Below are 24,413 nucleotides of genomic sequence, written 5' to 3'. Positions count from 1 at the left end.
GGCTACAGGCTACTTTGTCACGCCATTCACTGCATCTAGTAAAGTACGCTGTAGCCTAGGAAAGCTCACACCTTTTTGAATGAGTTACTTTATAAGGTGCCACCATCTCTCTCTCTCACACACACGTGCGCACACACACACACACTGTTTAGTCTATGTATTTATGCCATCCTCATCACCAGGGATCCTGGTTTTCTCCGATTTAAAAAAAGTCCCCAGTTTTCAATTAAAAAACAGTAACTCCAAATTCACATTTTTCCATGATTAAAATGAAACACTGCTATTTATAAGTGGGGTTTCATTTTAAATCACAGAAAAATGTGGATTTGGGGTTACTTTTTTTAAACTGAACACTGGGGATTTTTTTTTTTAAATTGGAAAAAACCAGGATCCCTGCTCATCACTGTATGGGATGGCCTCGCTCTCAGTTCCCACCCTTTCTCAAAGCCTCCGACCCTTCCCCTCATACCTTGCCATCCATCCTCTGTGGCCAATTTCTTACTCCTTTACACCCGGAAGTGCCTCTCATCTAGTATTTGCCGTGCCAGATCCTCTCCTCGAGTCAGCTTCTGGAAATCTACTGTTACTTCACTGAGTCCTCTTGCTGTGAAACCCTCTTTTCAGTCTGCATTATACCTACCTGCCGAACCTATAAACTCTTTGAGAAACTCATGGCTAGTATTTGCCATCTATGAGGTGCATGCGAGGCGCAAGCGAAACAGATAACAGTAATTGCAGGATGGAGGAATTACAGCATTAAACTTAGAGGAAATACAGTTTTTTAGGCAGTGGTTTTTAATCATCCAGCTCAGCCAAAATGATAAAGTAGCTGCTGCTATTTTGTTTCTATTTAAAATATTTAGAGTCTAGCTGCCTGGATTCCTTGACTGGAATATGAGGCTTTATATATCTCCTCCTCTGCAGATATGCATCAGCTCATCTCTTTCTTTGAAACACTGATTCAATCCACATGAGTAAGCAGAATGCAGAAGGGAACACCAACTAATGTATTAATTAGCAGTTGCTTCTAAATAAGACCCCATAAGTACATTGCCTTAAAAATGAACTGCTTCCAATCTGTAGTCCACTACTATTTCTGGAGTGGAAGAGCACAGGTTATTTTTCTTCCAGACAAGACCATTAACTTGTAACTAAGCTAACACATTATTCATGTAGTAAGAAAGAAGCGAGGAAAAAAACCCAAACATACTAGCAAGTGCTGCCTTGTGAAAAATACTACCAGCAAAACTCTCCTTTCATCTCAGTACCAGGACATGCGCCAGATCTGGGTCTACTGAAGATAATGGCAAAGAGCTAAACTGTCAATGTTTATTGAGACAAGGGCCTGGGCAAAAGCTCCTCGTGACATCAATGATGTGGGACCAAATCCACATGCAGCAATAGTCTGTTCTTTTTGCTGCACAGAAATAGAACAACTCAATACATTACAGGCATCAGTGTAATGAAATACCTTTCCCTTAGCTTTCAAGGCCCTTTAAATGAACACAAATGATATCAGTTGCCATTTTCAGCCTAAGCTCTTTGCTGCAGCTAATTTTGATGCCTCTCTTACCGGCATCAGGTCGGGTTTTGGAGTCAAGGTTCAGCCAGCGATTTCTGTTCTCCTGCAAGGAATTATTTGAAACATCTCCCTTTGGAAATATTCATTACACAGCAAAGGCTTCCCGCGCTGGAGGTGACCCTTTTCACATTCATTAATAAGCATGGGGCTGGGGTGGTGTGAGCACTAAGGCACACAGTTGACAGCACAGAGTTCACAAATTTGAGGCCATCTCAGAAATGCTCACCACGCAGCCATGCTAAATTCCAACTAATCTGTGAATTCTGTTAAATACTTGTGTCACAAGGACACAGGAAAGGATGAGGAAGGATGGGACAGGGAATTAAAACAGTATTGCAGGGAGGGTCAGAGAGCTACTACTGGCAGCGTACAAACTGCCTTTAAAATATTTACGAGTAAAATTCACCCACTCAGGAAAATGTATGTAAAAGCTTGTTGGATACTTATAACCTGGAGCTTGTTTTGGAACTGGGACCCTGAACAGAGCCGGCACAACCCTGGAGTAGGGATCTTCTCTCAGCAAGGGTAAATATTTCAAACCCTGCATGCATCAGCACTGCTTAGAAGATTTCCCTGGCAATGAAGCATGGCAGCAATGGTGCCAGAGGATGCACAGCCAAGACAGCGCCAGATTTCTACTTGTATAGTGAGGGAGGGAGGGAGGCAGGCTGATCAAGTGGTCAGGGCACTAGCCCAGGACTTGTGAGATTTGAGCTGAATGCCCTACTCCACCTCAAGTACACAGTTTGACCTCAGGCGAGTCAGAGATTATCACCGTGCCCTGACTCACTGCGTGTAAAACAAGATGAGCGCTGCCCTTCCTCGCAGGATTCATGGCTGTGACATAGTAACTTACTGTGCTGATGGCAGCCAAGTAGTAAGGTAGCTGGTCAACACGGTCACAACTCTTCTCTACCTGCTAGAACACTACCCGGGGGAATTCACAGCACCAACTGACCCATACAAGGTACTTTTAATAACCCTGAAAGTTAGTATTTCTTATTATAACCTGGCATTAGTTAATGCCACTCCAACACCACACACTAACACTACCTATCTAATCCTTATCTAGCTCTGGGAGTGGTTGAGCCAGCTCAAAACCAATGATTTCATCACTAATGGGAACCTGCAGGTACCAGCCTTGCCCATGCCCAGGTTACATGCAAGAACTATTCTACTGTTCAGAGGTGCTGCTCCTACCTAAGCTGATGAAAATCACATTTTCCAGAAGGCAATTAGCAGTTTTCTGCCATTTCCCACTCATTAAAAGTAAATATATAGCACCTGCTTTAGAATGTGCAGTCTAATTTGAGATATTCATAGTTTATCTTAAAATAACAATCTAAAACCAGATCTCCCCCAAATTAAAATATAAATTAAACAGACATAAACAGAATGATTTCAGAGGATAAAATAATTAAGCAGAATGCAAAGCAACCCAGATGCATAAAATGCATATGTTACTTAAACTGAGCAGCAACAATCTTTTTGTTCGGGCTTTGCACAACCCCTCGCACAACAGGGTTCTGGTCCCGAACTGCCACTCTTAGATGCTATCGTAATTCATGGCTGTGACATAGTATCACATCTATGTAATTTGTATATCTCAGAATTTATGTAAAATTAGGGGTATTTACTGACTAAAAAGACTTTCACATGAATTTAGTCCAACCAGACCAACTCTGCGCAGGCATTTTTCTATCCATTTAAACCTAATTCTGACACATCTATTTAGCTCACATCAGTAAATTTGCAGTGAGCTGCTAAACTGATATAACCAGTTTTAAACCAATATAAGAGTTTTCACATGAGGCTTTGCAGCAGTTTAACTAAATTGTTTTTTAAGCGGACTTTAATTACATCAACACACTTCTGGGCTTAAATAAGCCCTAACGGATATTAGTAATAAACTGATGATAATTGGAAAGATATGACTATTTGCTTTAATATGTATATACATACATCTTTTCTTCCTCCAGCCATTTTTTCAAGCTCAGCTCTTAGGACCATCGTACTTATTGAAGTTTAAACCATTAGTCCTTCCAGGTTTACATGGGTTGCTTGAGAGCAATTAACAAGAGACCATTAATAAGTATTGTCGCTACTGCTTCCAGTGGTTTTGTAGGGCAGCTGGAATTTCAGAAGTTAAGATTGTGTGCTGGAAACTACCCCAGGGCTCCTTGCTTCATGAAGGGGCTAAATCTACCACCAAAATTATGTGCAGAAGACGCTTCCAAGAGCGGATAAAGCTCCTGGCTTCAGCTTCCAAGGACAATTTAAGTCACTGTCCCTTACGCAGAATCCCCTTGAGTTAACAAACCAGTGTGGCAAGTGGTCTGTGAAACAGGTGACTTTACCAGCTGAGCTTCCCAGGTAAGAGAGACAGACAAAAACAAAAGAAAAAAACCCTCTTTTTCCTCAAACTTTTTTTATGGTCAAAATAAATCACAGAAGTCCCAAGTGGAACAAGAACCTAGGTCCAGCAGCTACCTGAGGGAACAAAAAAAAAATCTCAAAGACTGAAGGCATTTGCTCACTGCTGGTCTTATCTGTCTTACACTGGTGTAATTCTGGAGTAACTTCATTGACTTGAAGGGAGTTACTCTGTTTGCAGCCGTCTCAGCTGTTTGCAGAGCAACTCAGAACCTAGCTCTTAAATAGCCCAAGTTACCTCTGCTCTCTCCGGAGACACGGTGGCAAGGAAAGGAAAGGTCCTGCTCTTCTCCCAAAAGCCTGCAGCAAAAGCGGAGACACAGAGTAACCCCAGTTCCACAAAGCAAATTGAAAGCACATCTCTCCCAAGTACAGGGATGCACAAAGCTCTTGGTTCAGAGGCGATGTCTTTTTTTAGACCAACTAAATAGTAGCAAAAAAAATTCCTTCTTTGCAAGCTTTCGGGCACACGCGCTCTTCATCAGGTTGAGGAGAAATCAAAGATTGTGAAAGTCCTCCTCGGTAGAAAATTAACTTCATTTTACACAGGGGAGAGAGGGTGGCTCAAAAGTGCATTCCCCTGGGGATCTGAGTCCTTTTGTGAGAGCGTTGCTCTGTGACGTGAAGATTAGGCTGTCTTCTTCCCTGGAGGTGTCTGACGTCAGAGGCAGCCAAGGATGTGAAAAAAAACCTCTTTTTTGTTTAGCAATGAAGTTTATTTTTCCAAACAGCTAAAATACGATATCTTCCATGTTTCAGGGATCTGTTTTAGGTATGCTGGACTGAGAAAAAAGAGATACACAAAGCTCTTGGTTCAGAGGTGATATCTTTTATTAGACCAACTAAATAGCAGCAAAATGATTCCTTTCCTTGCAAGCTTTCAGGCAATTTCAATTTCAGCTCCTGGGCTGCCTCCACATCTGGAGTCCTGTGGGCCGTCTTGGGCCCCCCGCTACAGAAAGGATGTGGAGATATCGGAGAGAATCCAGGGAAGGGCGACAAAAATGGTGAGGGGGCTGGGGCACGTGACTTCAGGGGTGACGTGAAGGGTGGCCTTGCAAAAAGGCACTGTTGGCGGCACCTGTTAGCAGTTGCCACTTGTCACCCCGCCGCCAACACCACCTTGCCACCCAACCACCACCAGGGGCACACGCCTTTCATGCATGGCTTAAATGAGAAGAGGCTGAGGGAACTGGACTTCTTTCATAGTTTCATAGTTAGTAGGGTCGGAAGGGACCTGAGCAGATCATAGAGTCCGACCCCCTGCCATGGCAGGAAAGAGTACTGGGGTCAAACGACCCCAGCAAGGTGTTCATCTAACCTCCTCTTAAAGCCCCCCAGGGTAGGAGCCAGCACCACCTCTCTTGGAAGCTGGTTCCACATCCTAGCCGCCCTGACCGTGAAGTAGCGCCGCCTGATGTCTAGTCTGAATCCTCCCTCTGCCAGCTTGTGACCGTTATTCCTGGTCACTCCTGGCAGTGCTCGGGGGAACAGGGACCCCCCCAGTGCCTGCTGATCCCCCCTGACTAGTTTGTAACAGGCCACTAGGTCCCCCCTCAGCCTTCTCTTGTGGAGGCTGAATAGGTTCAGGTCCCGTCGCCTCTCCCCATAGGGTCTGCCCTGGTGACTCCTGACCATGCGAATGGCCTCCTCTGGACCCTCTCCATGCTGCCCACATCCCTCCTGAAGTGCGGCGCCCAGAACTGGACGCAGGACTCCAGCTGCGGCCTGACCAGTGCTGCATAGAGGGGGAGGATCACCTCCTTGGACCTGCTTGAGATGCATCTGCGGATGCATGACAAGGTATGGCTGGCCTTCCTGACTGCATCCCCACGCTGTCGGCCCATGTCCATTTTGGCATCAATAATGACTCCAAGATTGTTTTCTGCCTCTGCCCTGACAAGAAGGGAATTCCCCAGCCTGTAGGTGTGCTGCTGGTTCTTCCTCCCCAGGTGCAGCACCTTGCACTTGTCTGTGTTGAAACCCATCCTGTTCTCATCCGCCCACCCTTGTAACCTGTCTAGGTCCAATTGCAGCCTATTCCTCCCTTCTAACATGCCCACATCTCCCCGCATCTTAGTGTCATCAGCAAATGTGAACAGGGTGCTTTTTACCCCCTCATCCAAGTCGCTGATGAAGATGTTGAACAGTGCGGGCCCAAGGACCGAGCCCTGGGGGACCCCACTGCCCACATCCCTCCAAGGTGAAAATGACCTGTCCACCACCACTCTCTGGGTGTGGCCCTCCTTTCATAGTTTCATTTAGTCAAGAGAAGAGAAGACAGAGGCAGGATTTAATAGCAGCCTTCAACTCCCTGTAGGCTAGTTCCAAAGAGGATGGAGCTGGACTGTTGTCAATGGTGGCAGATGTCAGAACAAGGAGCAATGGGCTCAAGTTGTAGCAAGGGATGTTTAGGTTGGATATTAGGAAGACATTTCTCACTAAGAGGGTGGTGAAGCACTGGAACAGGTTACCCAGAGAGGTGATGAAGTATTCAAGACCCAGACAGACAAAGCTTTGGCTGGGATGATGTAGTTGGGGCTGGTCCTGCTTTGAGCAGGCGGTTGGATTAGATGACCTCCTGAGGTCCCTTCCAGCCCTCATTTTCTATGAGTTTAAGGGTGCACATGCCCCAAAGCTTGCAAAGAAAGGAATTTTTCCCTACTATTTAGTTAATCTAATAAAAAGATATTGTGAGAGCTTTGTATATCTCTTTTTTCTCAGACCAACATGGATACTAAATAGATCCCTAAGTACAGGGATGCGCTCGCTCAGCAAGTTTTAAGTCTGCAATGTCACTGCTGCTTTCTGAGAAGCAGATCACTGTACCACAGGGCTAATGTCAATTATGGGGATCGCTGTCTCAGCACAGAAAAGGGCCACGGCATAGACCACATCATCCTTAACAAGAAACCTCAGCCACTGCCTGCAGAGGAAATGTTCTCAGGTAAAAAGCAGCACTTTACAAGGAAGCAAAACAACAGCCACCCTTCATGATGTTCTTACACCTGAATCTGATCCCAATGCAATACTGATTGGAAACCAAAGACCCAAGTGAAGTGAACGCTGACTCAACTGCAGGCGGTGCTGGCAGGGTGCCATGTCTCTGCCGCAAGGCTCAGCAAGACGGAAAGAAACTTCTGGGAAACGTCTCACTCTGAGCGTGCTGTAGAGGTGAGGTTGCAGCAAGTACACCAGACTCAGTCGTGCTCCCAGCTGAAGTCAATGGCAAAAAATCTCCCAATGAAGCCAACAGTGCTTTAGAAAGTAATTAATTTTGGATGAGGCTCATTAGTACTTGGTCGTTTTCCAGTCACACTCCCTGGCACGTTGGCATCCTCAGACTGGCAGGAAAACTCATACAGTTTGCAAAGTCATTCGCTGGCTCCGCTTCCCAGTTGCGGAAAGATCAGGAAACGCTTCACCAAGAACTCAGCGCGTGAGTTCCAGGGATTTTCAGAAACCAGAGCCTTGAACCCCAACACGAGCTATGCAATCCTCTGTCTCTTTAAAGGAGACCAAAAGCATTTCACACACTTCCCTGAAGGCGAGACCTCATGGATGTGTCCCGGCTCCACCCTTCCAAACGTTCCCTCTTTTCTATCACAGTATAAGCCACATCGAACTTCTCCTGGGACAACTCCAACCGTGCTGCCCCAGGCAGGAGTCCAAGCCCGGTGCTGGAACAGAGCGCACTAGCTGTACCTTACAGCCCACCCCGACAGGCCTGACACCATGCCCACGGGAGTGAGTCCAGGGCCACGCTTCAAGGAGACACCAAGGGCCTTGTGGGATCTGGCTAATGCAGATGGAGATCTTGCAACCAGAATTCGTGAAGCAGCTGCTCTGTAAAATAATCACCCTCTGCTTAAAACTGGAATAACAAAGAGGAAAAAAATACAGCAGAGAATTAGTCATGTGAAACTATAGCATGGTTTTATTTTAACAGAGAACTCCTTTAAATCTCCCAGCTCCTGCTGCCTTTCCTTGCAGCCTGGGTGCCGACAGGAATCAAGGTAGGCGGCTTGTCGCAGCTTTGCTAAGGCAATCAGGACGAGTGAATTTTCCTAAAGCCAATGCTCTCTGCTCTCTCTCCCCATCCGAACTGAGATGGTCTGACACACAGTCTTGTCCTGAGCTGCTGAAGGCAGTAAAGGAAGCTGACATTCCTCTGTGGCAGGTTTGATGCAATCTAACCTGTGACAGGAAACACAGCCCCAAAATAAAATACAGCTAATCACATCGCTGCCCTGGCACTCCATAATCTTACCTCTCTCTCGACTTAAAAGTTAAAAAAAGCCCAAAGCCACCACAAAAATCCTGGTGGCTATTTATGAAGTACATAGTCATAGAGCCGCTCGCAATTTCTGTCTGGCAGAGGAATTCAGCGAGGAGCAGAGAGACATTTTAGCCTTCTCAGGAATATGGACTCACTACCTACATGAGCCCGAAGTCTATTATTTACCGGGAGCCAGGTTACGAAACGAAGCTAGGAAGACGCTCAGAAGCAGCGCCTGACTCTTGCTTGCTTCCGAGCACCTCTGGGGGTTGCAGCACACCGCAAACAGGCCCAGACCCCCCAGAAATGCTCCCAGCTCAGACCGGTTGTGAGCCAAGAAGAAGGATAATTGCAGAAAGAGTGGGAGCTGCTGTCTCAAGAGGGGCCTCTCTGGAGAAGTGGGAGGTACTGCGGGGAAAAAGGAGCATGAGCCCAAACGCCTTTGCAGGATAAGTTGCATTTAATACACAAAATACAGCAAGACTTCTGGAGTTGCCTAAGCAATTATTTTAAAGCCACAGCTAATCCACTAGCAGCCAACGACAAAGCACAGCTTGATAAATTAACATCTGTAAGTGGGAAGAAAAACTGGTCTTGGGTTGAGGCACCAGGCTGGAAGGCAAGAGCTCAGGTCCTGGCCGTGGGCTTCCTTTGGAGGACCTTGGACTTATCACTTGGTCACTAGCATCTTCTGAAAGGGAGGATGGACAATAATTTTCTTCTTCCTCCCGCGTCTCTCATCTCTCTGGTCCATTACATCTTCAGGGCAACTCTCAGTACATGTATTTAGTAGCCAAGCACAACCAAACCTGTAGGAAGTACTGCAATATGATTAAAGAGCTGATGAGGGCACAGTGCCGTTCTGCACGCACCGTTCTTGAAGGACAGCAGGGGGTTGAAACTAATGAGAAACCCATCAGCTCAGGTATTGGAATAATGCTGTTCGACGCGGAAATCGGACCTAACACCTGTCTGGGAATAAAACGAACTCTCCCTTGACCAGTTAACAGAAAAAGACATAAGGGAACTCTGAGATGCCGACCGATGACCCAAGCAGGAAAAATCTGTCTACAGAAAAGATCTTAAAACTGGCTCTCATTCAACCTTAAGATTCACTATTTAAGGCATTTTTCCATCTTTTTTTTTAATCTGAACTAGTCAATAAAAATTATATCCATATGAGCCAATCAAAATTTAACAAAAAAGTTCTCCTGTCACTTGATACAAAATGTGGAGAACTCTTAAAGTGAAATTTTTATTTTAAAAATATTTATTTAAAAAAAAAGTTAGTTTGTTTTAATTTCTGAAATTTTCTGCAATACAGGTTCTTATTTTATAGTTACCTCTAGTTGGGTTATGGGAGCAGTGGAGCTAAACAAGACAAAAATCAGTGGACCGACTGTGCATGGTACATCTATTATACCTTAGTAACCTGTATAATTATGATCGTTTCATGTACCAGACTACATATTGCACACATCTGTAACACAGCCAATGCACCCTTTCTGGCAAAGAAAGATACATGAGCTTTCTTCCCATCTCTTGCCCTCTGGAAACAGGGCCTTGCAACTAGGAAAGATGGAAAACAAAATTATATTTCAGATGAGGAAGCCACTTAGAAGTGAAAGGCACAGACTGTGTCAATCCTATCCCAGCCTTGTAAAAAGAAAAACAATTAATTCTTCACTCAGTTATTCCCAAACCCAAACCTATTCCCTCACTGTACAATAAAGGCCCGATAAGAAAATAACCAACACTTTTTCTCATTATTTAACCTATTCAATTAACAGCATGGCGCATGTTCTCTGAGCTTCCCAGGTAGAATTAATGAAGTGCAACTAAATTATCTAATTTCAGAATTTCTATCAATCACCAAACAGGTGAATCCTAGCCACGACTGCAGCGTACAAATTAACTGAAATCAAGCTGTCTCAAGGCACTGCAGACACTCTAGCACAGGGGTGGGCAATTATTTGGGCCCAAGTGCCGCTTAGGGAGTTTTGGTGAGCTGTTGTAGCCTGGGTTAGCACCGTGTCACAGGCTGGGTGAACACCAGGTACCCCCCACTACCTCCACCCACAACAGCTCACTAAAACTCCTCTAGTGGCTGGGCAGATGGGATGGGGCCGTGGGAGGGCAGGGAGTGGCATCCAGGAGCAGGACAGACTGGCAAGGACAGGCCCAGGGCCAGGGCCAGGATTGCGGGTCGGTGAGAGCGTGGGGCCAGGGTCTGGGGAAGAGCTGCGATCTGGTCCCTGCACGGCCCTGTGACAGGCACCGGATCCATGGGCAGGGGCATGCAGGGGGAGGATTGTGACTCTGTCCCAGCCCCGATCCTGTGCTATCAACACCCAGCAATCCTGGGGTCTCCACTCATGTGGGCAGGGCCATGGGTGGGTGGGCAGTGGCATCCGGCTCCTGGACACCACTCCCTGCCCTCCCATAGCCCCATCCCATGCGCCCTGCCGCATGCCCTGCCTGTACAGGTCCTGGGCCAGTCCCCATGGAGACCCCCATTTCATCTGGCACCCCCAGCAGTGGGTGTAGGGCGGATGGGCTGGGGTGCCTGGGCACCAAGCCTGGACCTGGTGGTGGCAGCAGACACTGGCAGCGGCAGCTGGAAGGAGCCACTGCTGCTGGGGATGCCGGCAAGCAAGTCTGGTGGCCATGCTGCCCCAGCCCTGCTGCATGCCTGGGCTGCCCACCAACCCTAGGCCATGGTCTTTGCAGCCAATCCTGCTGTGGGCTGGACAAAATCTGCTGGCAAGTTGCATCTAGCCTGCGGGCCTCGTTGTGCCCACCTCTGCTCTAGCAGTTGAGATATTTTTGCCCCACCAAGGAACACTGCCTGCCAATATATCTCCACCCTCAAGATGGGTTTGCTCTTAGTTATCTCATTTGCATTATACTTGAGAAGGGGTCTCTTTAAAAATAATTCTGAAGATGCTAGTGAGTAGAAGTACGTAGGAGGGATAGTAATTTGGCATAATTTATTTTTTAAAAAACAGAGACACATTTTGGCACAAATTTTAAACTTGTAGATAGCCTTCACCAAACAAATCTGATGGAGAAAAGGCTATATTCATCAAGTGCAAGAATTTCACCATTTCTTTAGAATACTTATATAGGTATACCACATTTTCTTTCAAAGAAGGCGGATCTTTTTTTCAAAAATCAGTTACTGGAAATCCAGTGCACCTTATATGTAAGATAATACAGTAAGAGCAATTCCTGCCACTTATCAGGCAAAAGTCAAGTCTGCGTGTGATCCACAGAGGACAGAACCAGGAGCCGTCTCAGCTCCCTAACTGTTGCTACTCAGTCACTTACTACAAGATACCTTTTTCTTCATTCTGCTTTTCAAAAACAAGATACGTAACTTATTCTGGGTTGCGCTGTATGTGGGAAAATATGGTACATCATTCTACATGGCTACGGCTGGTGTTAGATGCCATTATAAATAGGCAAGAGAAATGCCATGTTTAAATGACACCCTGACAGAATACTAAAACAAAATACTGAAATAATAATACAGTGAAAAAACTTGTGTTCCTTATTAACAGAGGAAAGCAAAAACTTAGGTCAGATACACAAAGACAGACAGTGAAATGGTAAGAGGCTTAAATAGCCCTACGAACACATAAGGTGAATTCAATGTAAATTTTATTTTAAAAATATGGAAAAAGACACCTGCTTATATTCTGCCTGCTTATTCTGTGCACACATGCCATCCCATCTCCCATTCTCCTGCCATCTCTCCCTCCTCTGCTGAGGCCTGCATCCTGCAGTCAACATCACATGAACCAGTTTGCAACCTATGGGCCGTGGGCCTCTTCCCTGCCAAGACTGATGCACGAGCCAACTTCTAAACATGGGAGGAGTCCACGGAAGACAATTACTTAATTACCAACACCAGTTTTATCCCATTTGAAACCAGCCTGCATTACAAAATGTACAAAAAACCCCACTGTGGCACGTGCCCACTATGACGCTCATAAATGTGCTAATTTATGTGAATTTGATGAGGTTTCTTATAAATGACCTACAGGAGCTTAACAAAACTAAATATATTTTGCTATATATTCTCCTATGATTTCACTAGGAACTGCAGATCTCATTTATACCGGTACAAATCTGAACCAACCCTGTTGAATACTTTAGCATTAGTCTGCATGTGCCTGAATGCATTAGGAGCACAAATCCTACGGATTTTCTATGGGATGTGCTCCCGACTCTTTCACCTCTTGTGCAAATACCAGTCTTTGCTAACTCACTTAAAGAGAATTACTTCCTTATGCTTTGAGTGGAGAACACTCAGTTTTCAAACCTGCACTGTGACAAACCATAAAATTTGTCACAGTGTAAAAATATCACAACACAGAAGGTCAAATCCCCTATTGCTCTATGCAAATTTGTACCAGCTGCAGGTCTTTGGGATTCCTGAAAACGTTCTGATATTTCAGGCCTTCATTTGCTGAATGGTGGTGGAAATCCACTGTTGTGCACCATGCATTTTCACTTACAAGACATGCCATATCTGCCTCCCAAGGTATCTTCTAACCCGGAATCCAAATGAAGCATATTGTGTACGGTAGGAGGGACGGTAGCCTGGGATAATTTATTAAGAAGAAAAAAAAAAAAAAGAAAAACCAAACACTGACAAATTCTGCCACAGATACCTACCTGTTAAGTAGTCTTAAATAAACAAAATGGATGTAGAAAAGGCTTCACTTATCAAATGCAAAAATTTCACTATTCTGTTAGAAGATTTCTTTTCTTGCACAGAGCGCACATCTTTTTTTTTCAAAAATCACCTGCTGAGAACGGTGTGCCTTGTAGACATAAAGGCTTCAGATAATTATTTGTACTCCATCTTTTGGTAGTTGGCATCCAAGAAAAATGAGACTCTTTTCTACCAGGACAGTTAATGGACTATGTAGTTATCACAGTGAGATCACATGTTGTGGTAAGCTGAATTTGTGAAAGGGATGAGGGCAGTTTTTTGCCGGGGGGTTTTAAACCACTAACATAAAGGTGCCAATCTTCCTGATAAAGTACTCAACCAAGGCTTGCTGAGAAACAGATGATGTTGAAAGAAATGTTGACTAAGTTAAGCCAGTCTTTGACTTAAAAACTAAGTTACTCAATATGATTCCAACAGACATGTTACATGATAAGCATCCGGTGAAGCAGAGGGCAGGGACGCTAACTGAATTCAACGTGCCACGTTTCAGCACTAGGACAGGGCAGCATTAACCGAACGATTCTTGAAATTAACTTCATAGTAAGTGAAAAGCAAATCCAGATTGTCTAATACTGATGCTGTGAAAGTCTAAGTCGGCATCCTCATTCTTCCACGCACTTGTAAACAGGTCTTTGCATACAGCTGGCTTATTAAAAAAAGGGCATCTTTAAATGCAATCCAGCCATCCCTCAAAATCCTTCATTTCAGTTCCAGCCAGGTGCTGCAAACCTTCTTCACCACTCGTACCTAAAAAGTCGCAGCATCTAGCAAGTAAATACAGCACGACAGTATTAAGTATCATTGGATAAACTTGTTCAACATGACATTACACAGACAGATCCATTAATTATTGTATCTTAGACACCGCATGAATAAAAACATGAAAGTCAGATGTTAAATTAACATCTTGAGGGACCCTTATTTGCTTACTGATACAAAAAGCATCAATACACAAATACCAGCCTAAGCAAAGCAAGAAGTATGAAGTTGCTCAGCTGCGATCTTCAGAAAGGATGCACAAAGACAAGATTGCCGAACTGAGACTGCTTTCCCGGAAGAGACTGAAGGCTCTACCCTGACAATGAAAGAGGTTTACTGGTGAGAGTACTCGGCAGCAACCAAAACACAGCACAGCCAGCTTCCTAGTCATACCAACAACTCAGTCCACCTTCAGTCTTCAAAAGACAGCAAATTTAAATTATAGTTAAATCATGCAAGCTTATCTTTGGTCATGCAAGCTTATCTTTTAAGCTGCCAGAATAGCTCTGCAAGATTGCAGGGGCTGAAACAATGAGAATTAAAAAAGGCCTGATTCAGCAAGGTACTTAAACATGTAAGGTTAAGAACCCATTGAAGTAAGATTTCTGGGGTGAGCCATTAAGCTTCCTAAATCCAAATCACCTTCTGGCTAGGTTACAGAATCATCCTGCTGGTGTGTCACCATCGCAGTATGACACACGAAACAGCACAGGAGGTGTTTTCACAGACATGAGTAACGTCGTCTGCAAAAATCATCTCCCTTGCAAAGGGTCTACCTCCAAAAATAAAAACTGCAGGCCGCATTTTGCTTTTGGTTACAACCAGCAATCTCACTACAGGCCCTAGTTTAAGCCTTTTAAAGAGGCACGAACAGCTGTCAACCAAATCATTCTTTTTTTTAAATCAGTGAAACTATCCACAATGCATAGATTTATCTATTTGTCAAGGTGGTCACAAAGCTCCCATCACCACAGAACCTCTTTACCCTGGCATACATGAAGATTTAACCTCATTGTGTCAAACCGTAACCAAAGACTCTACAAAGGCACGCGATGATATAACCCTCTAAACGGCGACCTTCTCTAGGGACATCCCCACTGGTGTGCAGGAGTGAGAGGGTATACACTCAACAGCCCTCTCTGGCACTTGTTTATTAGCAAAATAAAAGTCAAGTTCTGGACATGCTGTATTTTTCCAGCAACCCACATTAACGTTTAATGCAATGTTGTAAATACACAAATGCTGACAAAACACTGACGACTGATACAGTATTGCTGGATACAGTCTGTTCCTCTGGTCAGTGCTTCACATGGGATGGCACATAGCAGACACTCTCTCAGATGCATCTCTGCCGCTTGGAAGTACAAATAAAAAGAAGTCACTGGCTTCTGCGCCTCTGATGAACAACCCATGTTGCCCCCCAGTAACTTAATGTCAGTAAATTAGACCCCAATCCTGCCTTCCCTAAATTAGACCCTGCTTTTGAAAAAAGAGCATTTATAACAACTTGAAGAGAAGGATAAAAACACTTCCTTTCCAAAAGGGTTAGTTATGCAGATTGATCCCCTCAACCCATAGCCTTGAGAAAGAGACTAAAGTAGCCTGCCTCAGTTTCCCCCTTTGAAAAAATGGGAGGTGGTGTACGCATTTATATATATCCTTGTTGTACCGGTGCTTCATTTCATCCCCCAGGCACTTCCGGCCTACTCTGCACTGTGACTCTTGACTACCCTGCAGCTGCCGGGCTGAAAACAGTCCTAAGTCTTCCTCACACCATGGATAGATACTAGCTAGTCTTAGGAAAACATTTCTTAGCTGGAGTTTAACTGATTTAAACCAAAATTGAAAAGAAATGCACTGTAATGCAAATTTAGTTTTGCTAGGTGCTAGGAAACCTTTAAAAAGTCCTTTGGTTTTTTGAAGTCTCATTCAAGAAATCTAACTCCAATAATTTGCACTTCATTTACTTTATCTGCTTTGGAAGGATGAAAAAGCCAAGTCAACTCTGTCACTATCTGAGCCCATACATTTACCAGTCTCAGTTTTAATTACTAAAACTAATAAGCCATCCCCTCCAATTAGACCAATGACAAAGCTCTCCAGATTTCTTCCTGTGAAAGAGCTGGTTTCCCTGCTTCTCTCCACAGCACCAGCTTTCACACCCAGAGGAGATTCAGTGGAACATGTGGACTGCCACTCCAGACAACACCCGCATGCGGCAGACACGGCAGGACTGTGCAGTGCTCTTGCCCCATGGGTTCCCAGGGTATGAACCGGGTGCCACGCAGGGCAAACACTTTAGAGAACATGCAGCGCCCGAGCTGGCCGCCCACTGAGATCCCTTTGTTTCTCTCAGCAGGAATGCTGCACAAATGAGCTGAAATTCTGAAATGTCATGTTTTTAGAAAAATAAGATGACAAAAAAAGACAGTGAGAGAAATTAACAGCACAACTTTACGTGTCTTGCAGTTTTACCTGTCTGTAAAGTATCATAGGACAGGGGTTGGCAACCCCTGGCACGTGTGCTAGACCGTGGTGCACGAGGCCTTTTGCTTGGCACTCCAGAGTCAGCCCAGGCCCCAGCCAGCCACGGAGCAGCTGGGGCTGGGGTTACACTGCCCCAAGCCCCTTCCCTGCAATGTGCCCTGGTGCACATGAGCAGCTGTTGCCACCACGGAGCCGGGCTGTTCGCAGCAGGCAGCGGGCAAGCTGCAAACAGCTGCACCAGGGTCCAGAGTGCCAGCCTGGCTCAGGGGTCAGCAGCGGCTGCATGCACACCTCATGGCACACAGCAGGGACAGTGCATCCCCGGCCCCTTCCCCACCGTGCTCCCCAAGGTGCACATGCAGCCACTGCCAGCAACAAGCTGGGCTGATGCTCCAGATCCCGGTGCAACCACTTGCAGTTGCCTGCTCTGGGCTCTGTGGCAGGTGGCAGAGGGCTGCCCAGAGCCTGGGATACTTGTAGCAGGCAGCTGCACCGGGGTTCAAAGCCCCAGCCTGGCCCGTTGCCAGCAGCGGCTGCACACGTGCCTCAGGGAGCACGCAGAGAAGGGGCGGGGGCTACGCTGTCACAACAAGGATCAGGCCCCTTGCAGTTACCCTGCCAACCGACCCTGACACACCAACTTCTTCCATGTCCAAGTTACGGGGGGTTTTGGCACTCGGCCCAAAAATGTTGCCCACCTCTGTCACTGGGTTTTGAGTGAAAATAGTTGTATTACGGTAATAATAATGTCTTTTATTATTAACAGTACTGTTTAAAATTCACAACTGTGCTAAGTCACGCACATACGTTACCTAGATCTGTACTTCTGTTACATTTACACACACGCAATGTACAACTTATTCTAGACTATAGAATATATTCTTACCACCCCGGCCCCCCCAAAAAAGACTCTCATGGTGAAAATCTCAACAGGGTCCAATCATTCCTTCATTTATTGGAGCGTAAACTTGTTGCCCTCTGGAGAGGCAAAAAGTTTTGGTATACACCGAGATGGGTTCTGGGACACCCTTCCAACCACTGGCCAAGAAATCAAGGCTCAGGGCAGAACTCGCAGCTCACACTGAAACTCAGCCAACACAGTCACTAATGATTAGATTAAACTTCAGACTCAAACCCCAACATGGGCGCACTCAGCTTCACTCTGCAGACAAATCCACTGACTGAACAATGCAGCAAAGCAGAACTCCAAACTAACTTGGTATTGTATAGCCTAGTGTTTAAATCGTAGATTGACAGGTGGCAATTCTGGAGGATAGATCATGACAAAGAGCACTTTCCGTTGCTGGACACCATGAGGCCAAGGTATCCCTCGCATGCAACAGGATGATGATGGCAGATTAGTCTAACCAACTAGATCAATACGGCCTGTAGCTGGAAGACGACAAGTGTGCATTCAGAAGGATGAAAATGCAGTGTTAGTCAAACACGATCCAGCCAGCATCGTTTGGTGGCAGGAGACAGAGTGCTGCCCTCAGTATTTTTCTAAGCACGTATCTGAGCTGACCAGACACATACTGAAACCATGTTGCAATATGAACATAATGAACCATGCTAATTTGCTAAAAACCATTACTAACCGGTTTGCACTTCAGTGAATTGGGATTGCATTTTTTCTAGCTGAAACCAGCCCCGTTAGTGCTTGGCCTGCATGTTTGTGAACCAACAGGGGTTCACAGGCCACTGGACTGCGAGATTCTTGGTCACGTTAGAAGAGAGGAATTCACGCCGGGGCTGGAAGAGCGAGTGCCAGCTGCACTGCCCGGCATGCCATCGCACAGCATACCGCTCTGTGGAATGGCATTTGTATCAGCTCTGGAGAAGCCGCAATTGCTGCCCTTCTGGCTAAGGCAAAAATTAAAAAAAAAAAAGCTGTAGAAACTGACTGAAAATAATTCAAAAGGACAGACAGAAACACAATGGGGGGGGGGGAAATGCTGAGGGCTCTGGACCTTTTCTACTCTGTAATAAGGAATTATAGGGGTGGTTAGAAAAGAGCACTTAGCCCCTTTCTCTTGGTCTATGGCCCATATAAACTGAAAGCCTGCTTTATATTTAAAAGTAACACTAAAGGCAATTGTACAACGGTGCACTGGACTATGGGGAAGGGAAGAGCTAAATTCTAAAGACTACTGGACATTTTCAATGTACTGTTCATTACTTAATTTTCTCTCCATTATTCTATCAGACTCCCCTCCCTCCCCCTTCTCTTTACTAAAATTAAAGATTTCCTGTTAAATCTCTTACAACTTGTACCATAGCTTCCATCTTATCAGATGTCAAAGTGAATTTATACAGAGGCTTGGGTGATATGGGGTCCATATACCTGGGAACAAGCAGGGGTAGAGGCAAAACTGCAACTGGAAAAGCTGAATGCTTTACTAATTTGCTAGAGGTCTTGAATAGGCATTTAGACTGGCAGCTTTAAGGTTTGCCTAAGCCTCCACCACTTCTCCAGGTATCGCAAGGTGCACGAAGAACGGACTTACCCAAAAGAGAGTTAAACTTATGGCTGCAAGTATTCCTCATACAATAAAGCTAATATTCAGACCATTAAACCACCACCTCTGGTTTATTAATACTCTTAGAGGCTGATATAGCTGGTGATCACTAGGAGAGCCACCTTACAAGATCTCTCTCAAGCCTGACTGGCAGCCAATACTTGCTTTCCAGACCTGGCTTTTCTTTAACAGAAGCTATTAACTGAGCTGAGCTACATCAGGTTTGGTCACTCGGGTCATGTTCATGTTCATTACAGACCAAGTTAAAATGACTCAAGGCATTTCATTTGCCACTTTACCTTATTTGGAACAAAGGTTTTTAAATGTGAAAATCTACTGACCCCTGAACCCAATGTGCCACTTTGCCCCTTCTCACATGTCACGCTCCCACCCACCTGCTCTTCACAGAGTTAAAAAAAAAAAAAGGGGAAATGACATCAATTCCTGTTGTAGTATACACAGGTTGTCTTTAGCCTTATGTTGGTCTCTGAATGCGCCTGGGAAGTTATCAACCTCCTAGTCCAGCTCCAACCCACGAGTCAAATTTAAGAGCAGAACGTACTTCATATCCCTGCTACTGGAAGGAGCAACTCTACAGCCAAGTCCCCAGTGCCTCCCCCTCCAAGCCTCTTGTTTCTGTTTGGGTAGAAGACTTGTAGCATGACCTCAGACCAGTGCAGTTAATGTCTACATTACAGCCTGTAAAATCCAGACACGCCAAACAGCCCATCTCTATAACAACAAGATGAAACAGTGAACCCCTCTCCCCTTCAAGTTCTGTTCTGTCTGGCTGTGCAACTATTCCATTTACATTTTTTAAATTAGGTGGCAAAAACACTCTGAGAAAGACAAAAAAAAATCAAATACTAAAATCAACTAATAGAATATGCCACATACGGAAGATGTGAAAAAAAAAGCAAGCAAGCACGTATGGGCAACTCAGCTGTGCAAACACTTGGATTGAGGTGTGCTCCGAACCTTGCTGCTGGGAAAACAGGCGCAAAGATACTTAATACGGCTCGCTGCAGTTATTGACATCTTGGGGAACACAAAGAAAACAAAGCAGCCATCAAATCCAACCCATTTTTACTTGAACCCTGAAGGTTGCCATCTCAGATGATAGTAGCTGATCTACCAGGTCATTTCAGCTCAAGCTTATCAATGAATATAATTACCTTTTTCTTTCACCATGGCTATCGAGTCCTCTTTGGAGTGAAGGCAGGAGGGATTAACCGAGGTAATTTACACACCGTTTCCTATTCCAGCAACGTGTGGCCAGGATGGGAGAGAAAAAAGCCCACAGTTTACTCGAGAGCTCTCTTCCTTGGTTCGATTTCCCACAAAATCTGCTCTGGCTGCTTCTCACTGTCTCTTTTCTCCTTGTGCCTCTTATGTGCCTCTTATCTCCTCACTCTCCCTCCCTCTCTCCCTTTTCCTGTGCCTAATGGCAGCTCACTCGCGGCTCGTGGACTCTGCCCCTTGTGCTGAAACAACCAGCTACAGCTGCTGCTGTGTAACAAATGCCAAATTCCCCTGTCCCTAATTTCCAGTCGCTGACACCACCTTGCATTGCCCCAGCCTAGCAGGGCTGAGCTGGCAGCTAGACTCTCCCACAAGTCCCTGACAGCAGCTAGCAAATGAGGGACACGGAGGAAAACTAGAGGAAGTGATTAAATGGGGAGGGGGGAGAGCAAGACTAATATTTACAAGTTTCTATTTTTCTTCCTTTGAACCAAACGGAACCAGATTAATGGTCAGAAACAACACAAGTGGATTGCAGAACGGCAATGCTGCCTGTAGCTCAGCTGATTTCTTTATCTGCCTGCTCCTGATTTCAAAACATAGATACCACGTCCATCCGCAGGCTCTGAGATGTTCTCCAAACAATGTCTGAGGACGGCGCGTGGTGGAACAACCTACAGAATCTCTACAAATTGGGCGTATTAATTAACTGTACATCACAGCCTTCAAGGAAAGACACTGCGGTGTTAAAAAGTAGTCAGGTGAACAACACACAAAGCTCTGTGAACTGTCACAGATCTGTCTACAGGGCAACTGGGTTTAGGAGCAAAAACCAGAAGGTAAAACGTGACATTTCTTTGTGCAGCTCTGGTGACCCCTGTATGTTGGAGGTAAAATATTTGTAAGGTCTAAATTCTTTCATTCTTTCCTTTTTTTTAAAAAAAAAAAAGGAAAAGAAAAGAAAATTACGAGCATTGTCAAAAATCACAAGTGCTCAGGAATCTGAAGGCACTGCCTAGGAAAGTGACATTACCTATAAATTACTCCAAAGCAAGCATGCATGTCAAATCAACAAAGCGCTGCTGAAACCTGGCATCCAACCAGTCTTTTTACAACTTTCAGTCTCTTAAGCACAGACTTCTAATGGGATCTTGTGCTTTTTGTGTTGGTCACCAGGTTGAACAAAGCGATCAAGAGTTTTATGCATTATGACTAGTCTCATAATATTTATTGTTTTTCCTTAAATCTCCAGCTCTTCCAGTCATATGATTACAGGAGACCACCGGTTTTTATTTTTTTTTAAAGTTTCTCCCTATGGTTACAGGTAAGAGCTTAAAACCAGAGTGCCTGATTCAAAAACCAAAGGCACATTTAAAAATCTGAAATGTGTTACTCTAAAAAAAACAGCTCATTATTTTAAGCCTGCCTCGTGGCTCTTGAAGGCCTGACTTAGTTTTTGGACACTCAACATTGGCAATGCTGTATTTACACACCTGATTTCCCTTTTCCAAACAGCTTCGTTCATAATAGTTATCTACAAGTCACTTTATACACATGAAGTAATCCTTCCTACACCCTTCTCAGGTACATTTTTGTCATCCATGTTTTAAAGATGTAAAAAAGTGAAGCAGAGAAGTTAAGAGACTCCCAAGGGGACACAAGTCAGTGGAAGGCCTGGATTTAATACTTAGGAGGTTTTGGTTCCCAGCAATGTTCTGCATTAAGCCAAAGCGCTGACGTTTGAAAGCTAAAGCTGGATGAAAACTAAGGCCACCATAATGGAATTCCTTCTTAAGGCTTTTATTTAGGGAACAGAAAAGTTTAGAAATAGAGAATCAAAATGCAGCCACTATTCTGACAGTGGCAGATGGCTGATGTATCCTGGAGAGACAGAACATATAGAGAGCGTTAGATTTTATTTACTGCAAATATTGCAAAATTCTTCCTATAGATATTACCCAGAGCAACAGAAAAATAAAATAAACCAGCCTGTCTGTCATGGTGTTTCTCGTTCAACCAAATCCCTTATTTAAATAAAAAGACAAGAGCAGAGAATTGTCTGGGAAAAAAACGCCTGGCAGATCTAGGCTTGGTTGCTATTGTTAGCTGCCTGATGTGTAAGAGAAACAGCCTGAGCAGTTTGACATTCTTCCTTCTATGACTCAGTGCGTTACTAAGAATAGCCTGAACGGGTGAAGATGGGCGAAATCCCTTCAACCCCCGAGTCCTGTGCATCACATCACATTTCTGACACATCACAGACCACTCCAGCATGCAGCTCAGCCTCGCAGTGCTCTTAATCACACGATTCTTCAAACAGTGAGTCGGACAGGGTCTTGAAGGGGGCACGCCTGACCTTCATTCATAAATACTAGCTCTGCTTTGCTGTTTAATGCCAGAAGGCGTTACACACATGGATAATATTAACCCTTTGCTGTGATCTTTAGACACTCTCCGAAGGTTTGCATGGACATTTATCATTCATTTTTCACTTTAGCAGCTGCTGACATGTAAGCTAACTGCCGGTATCTGGACTTTTTTGTTGTCCAAGCCCACTACTCCCATTTTTCACATGTGTTAGAGATTAGCACCCGGGGCTACGTGGAGGACTATCAGTCATCCAGGCAGAACTGCAATGTTATCCTTTAACATGCACATAAAAATAGCTTTAAAACTCACACGGCAGTAAATTACACTGGAGGGGTTGGAAGACAAATGTAATTTATTCCCAAGTCAAAGGATATAATAACGGTTGCTGGTATTATAAATAAAGGCAAATATATTACACATTTATGCCTGAGCTGTTTTTGTGTTTTGATCTCATTGCTTAAAAAACCTTAGGCTATCACCGGTCCCTCCCCTATCACTCTGGATCTATACAAACACCCCACAACGGGAGAACGTGGGCAGTAACCAGGCGTTCTGGAAACCAACAGCTGCTCTATCGAGGTGCATCATCTTCCAGAGGAAAGGGGAAACAATGCTATTTGCTTTCAAGAACCCTTTTTGCACTCCACGATTTTAATTTAATGGAGTGCTCTCTTTCCACAGTCAAAGCGAATGAGACATGATGAGTACATACCGGCTGAAGCAGCAGGCATACGAGAACGGTAACCAAAACTGATTGTTATTTGACTATGAAGACATAAGTTGTACGCTCAGAAAACACCTGAGGATCAGGCTGAGGATATTTCAAGAATGGGGAAGAACAGAATCAAATTTGTTTTAGCTTTTTCTTGACCCAAGACAAGACTATTAAAGGGAAATGGTCCAAGGAATTAGAATGATTTCAAGTACTATACTTGAATTCCTCTACAAATTATTGCTGGTTTATAGTTGAATTTTCCTGAAAAGTAGCTTTTTCTTCTGTAGCCATGTGAAAGACCTGCCTCCACGGGCAGCAAATGCACTGCAATAAAGCAGCCATTCTGCCATTCGCAGATATTATGGGAGCCCTTTGAGAATGGATCGATAAGAGCCCTTGCTGCCCTTATGAGAGACCAGCTTCAAAGGGCTTACAGGTAAAGCAGAGAAAGGGCAGGAGAAAAGAATTAGTATTCCCCTCTTTTGTGGATGGGAAGTGAAGCAGTCAAATCAAGTAATTTGCCCAAGGTCACACAGTAAGTCTGCCAGAAGGCAATGGCAGGGTACAGGTGCACCTTGCACACCGACTGAATACTGAACTCGGATGCAAGTGACTTTCCAGTGTCTTAACCATGAGATTTCTCCTTCCTCTTATCAGGGCTTTCAAATGCATGGGAATGAAAGGCAGAGGGATAAAATATTTTCTCTTCTAGTTGTTTTCAGTGATAGTCATCTTGGCTGTTCCTCCAACAAAAGATGTTACCAAACAAGGCTCGTTTCCCTTGTAGCATCAGGTCAACAAATTCAGACAAAAAGGTGGTTTTCTTGCCTCTTAAAAAGGATACTTGCTGCAATGAAATTCGACCAATATTCAAAGGGTTGGGCATCATCCACCCATAAACACATGTGCAAAAATATGATCGAATAAGCAACTGAGTAAACCAGAATCTCAGATTGGTTTTTTTTTTTAATTTCAAAAGCTGGCTGTCAAAAACTTTATCTTGCTCTCATACCTTACAGATGAGACAATGGCTTATAAACAGCAGCATGCAACTGTTACACACTTAACTCCCATTTCCTCATTGACAAATGAAGGAACAGATTCTTGGAAACTATAAAACAAGAAAGTTTTGTTAAATTATATCTAGAAAAATCCCTATGTCCTCAATGTCCACTGGCCTCTGGAAAAAAGGGCCGGTGTGCACAGCTCTGGCAACAAAGCCCGCCAAGGCTTAATTGCTGCACTGCCCGAGTCAATTAAGAGCCTGTACCATTATGGAGTCT

General features: G+C 44.6%; 1 protein-coding gene across 3 annotated transcripts in view; it reads right to left on the bottom strand.

Annotated features, from left to right (window-relative positions):
* Positions 1-24,413, bottom strand: part of ABLIM1 (actin binding LIM protein 1) — a 303,618-nt gene that overhangs the window by 170,789 nt on the left and 108,416 nt on the right. Inside the window, exon 1 of one of the 3 annotated variants that reach the window (XR_016443659.1) lies at positions 19,979-20,265. The exons of the other annotated variants lie outside the window; for them this stretch is intronic. The gene's annotated coding sequence lies outside the window, so the exon portion shown is untranslated. Of the gene's footprint in view, positions 1-19,978; positions 20,266-24,413 lie in introns of those variants that run through there. 3 annotated transcript variants of the gene reach the window in all.

The sequence above is a fragment of the Crocodylus siamensis genome, chromosome 7 (assembly GCF_052110815.1).
Source record: "Crocodylus siamensis isolate JL-2025a chromosome 7, ASM5211081v1, whole genome shotgun sequence".
In the NCBI taxonomy this organism is placed as follows: Eukaryota; Metazoa; Chordata; order Crocodylia; family Crocodylidae; genus Crocodylus; species Crocodylus siamensis.
The sequence above is the reverse complement of the archived record's forward strand: the minus strand, read 5'-3'. Positions and strand labels throughout refer to the sequence as shown.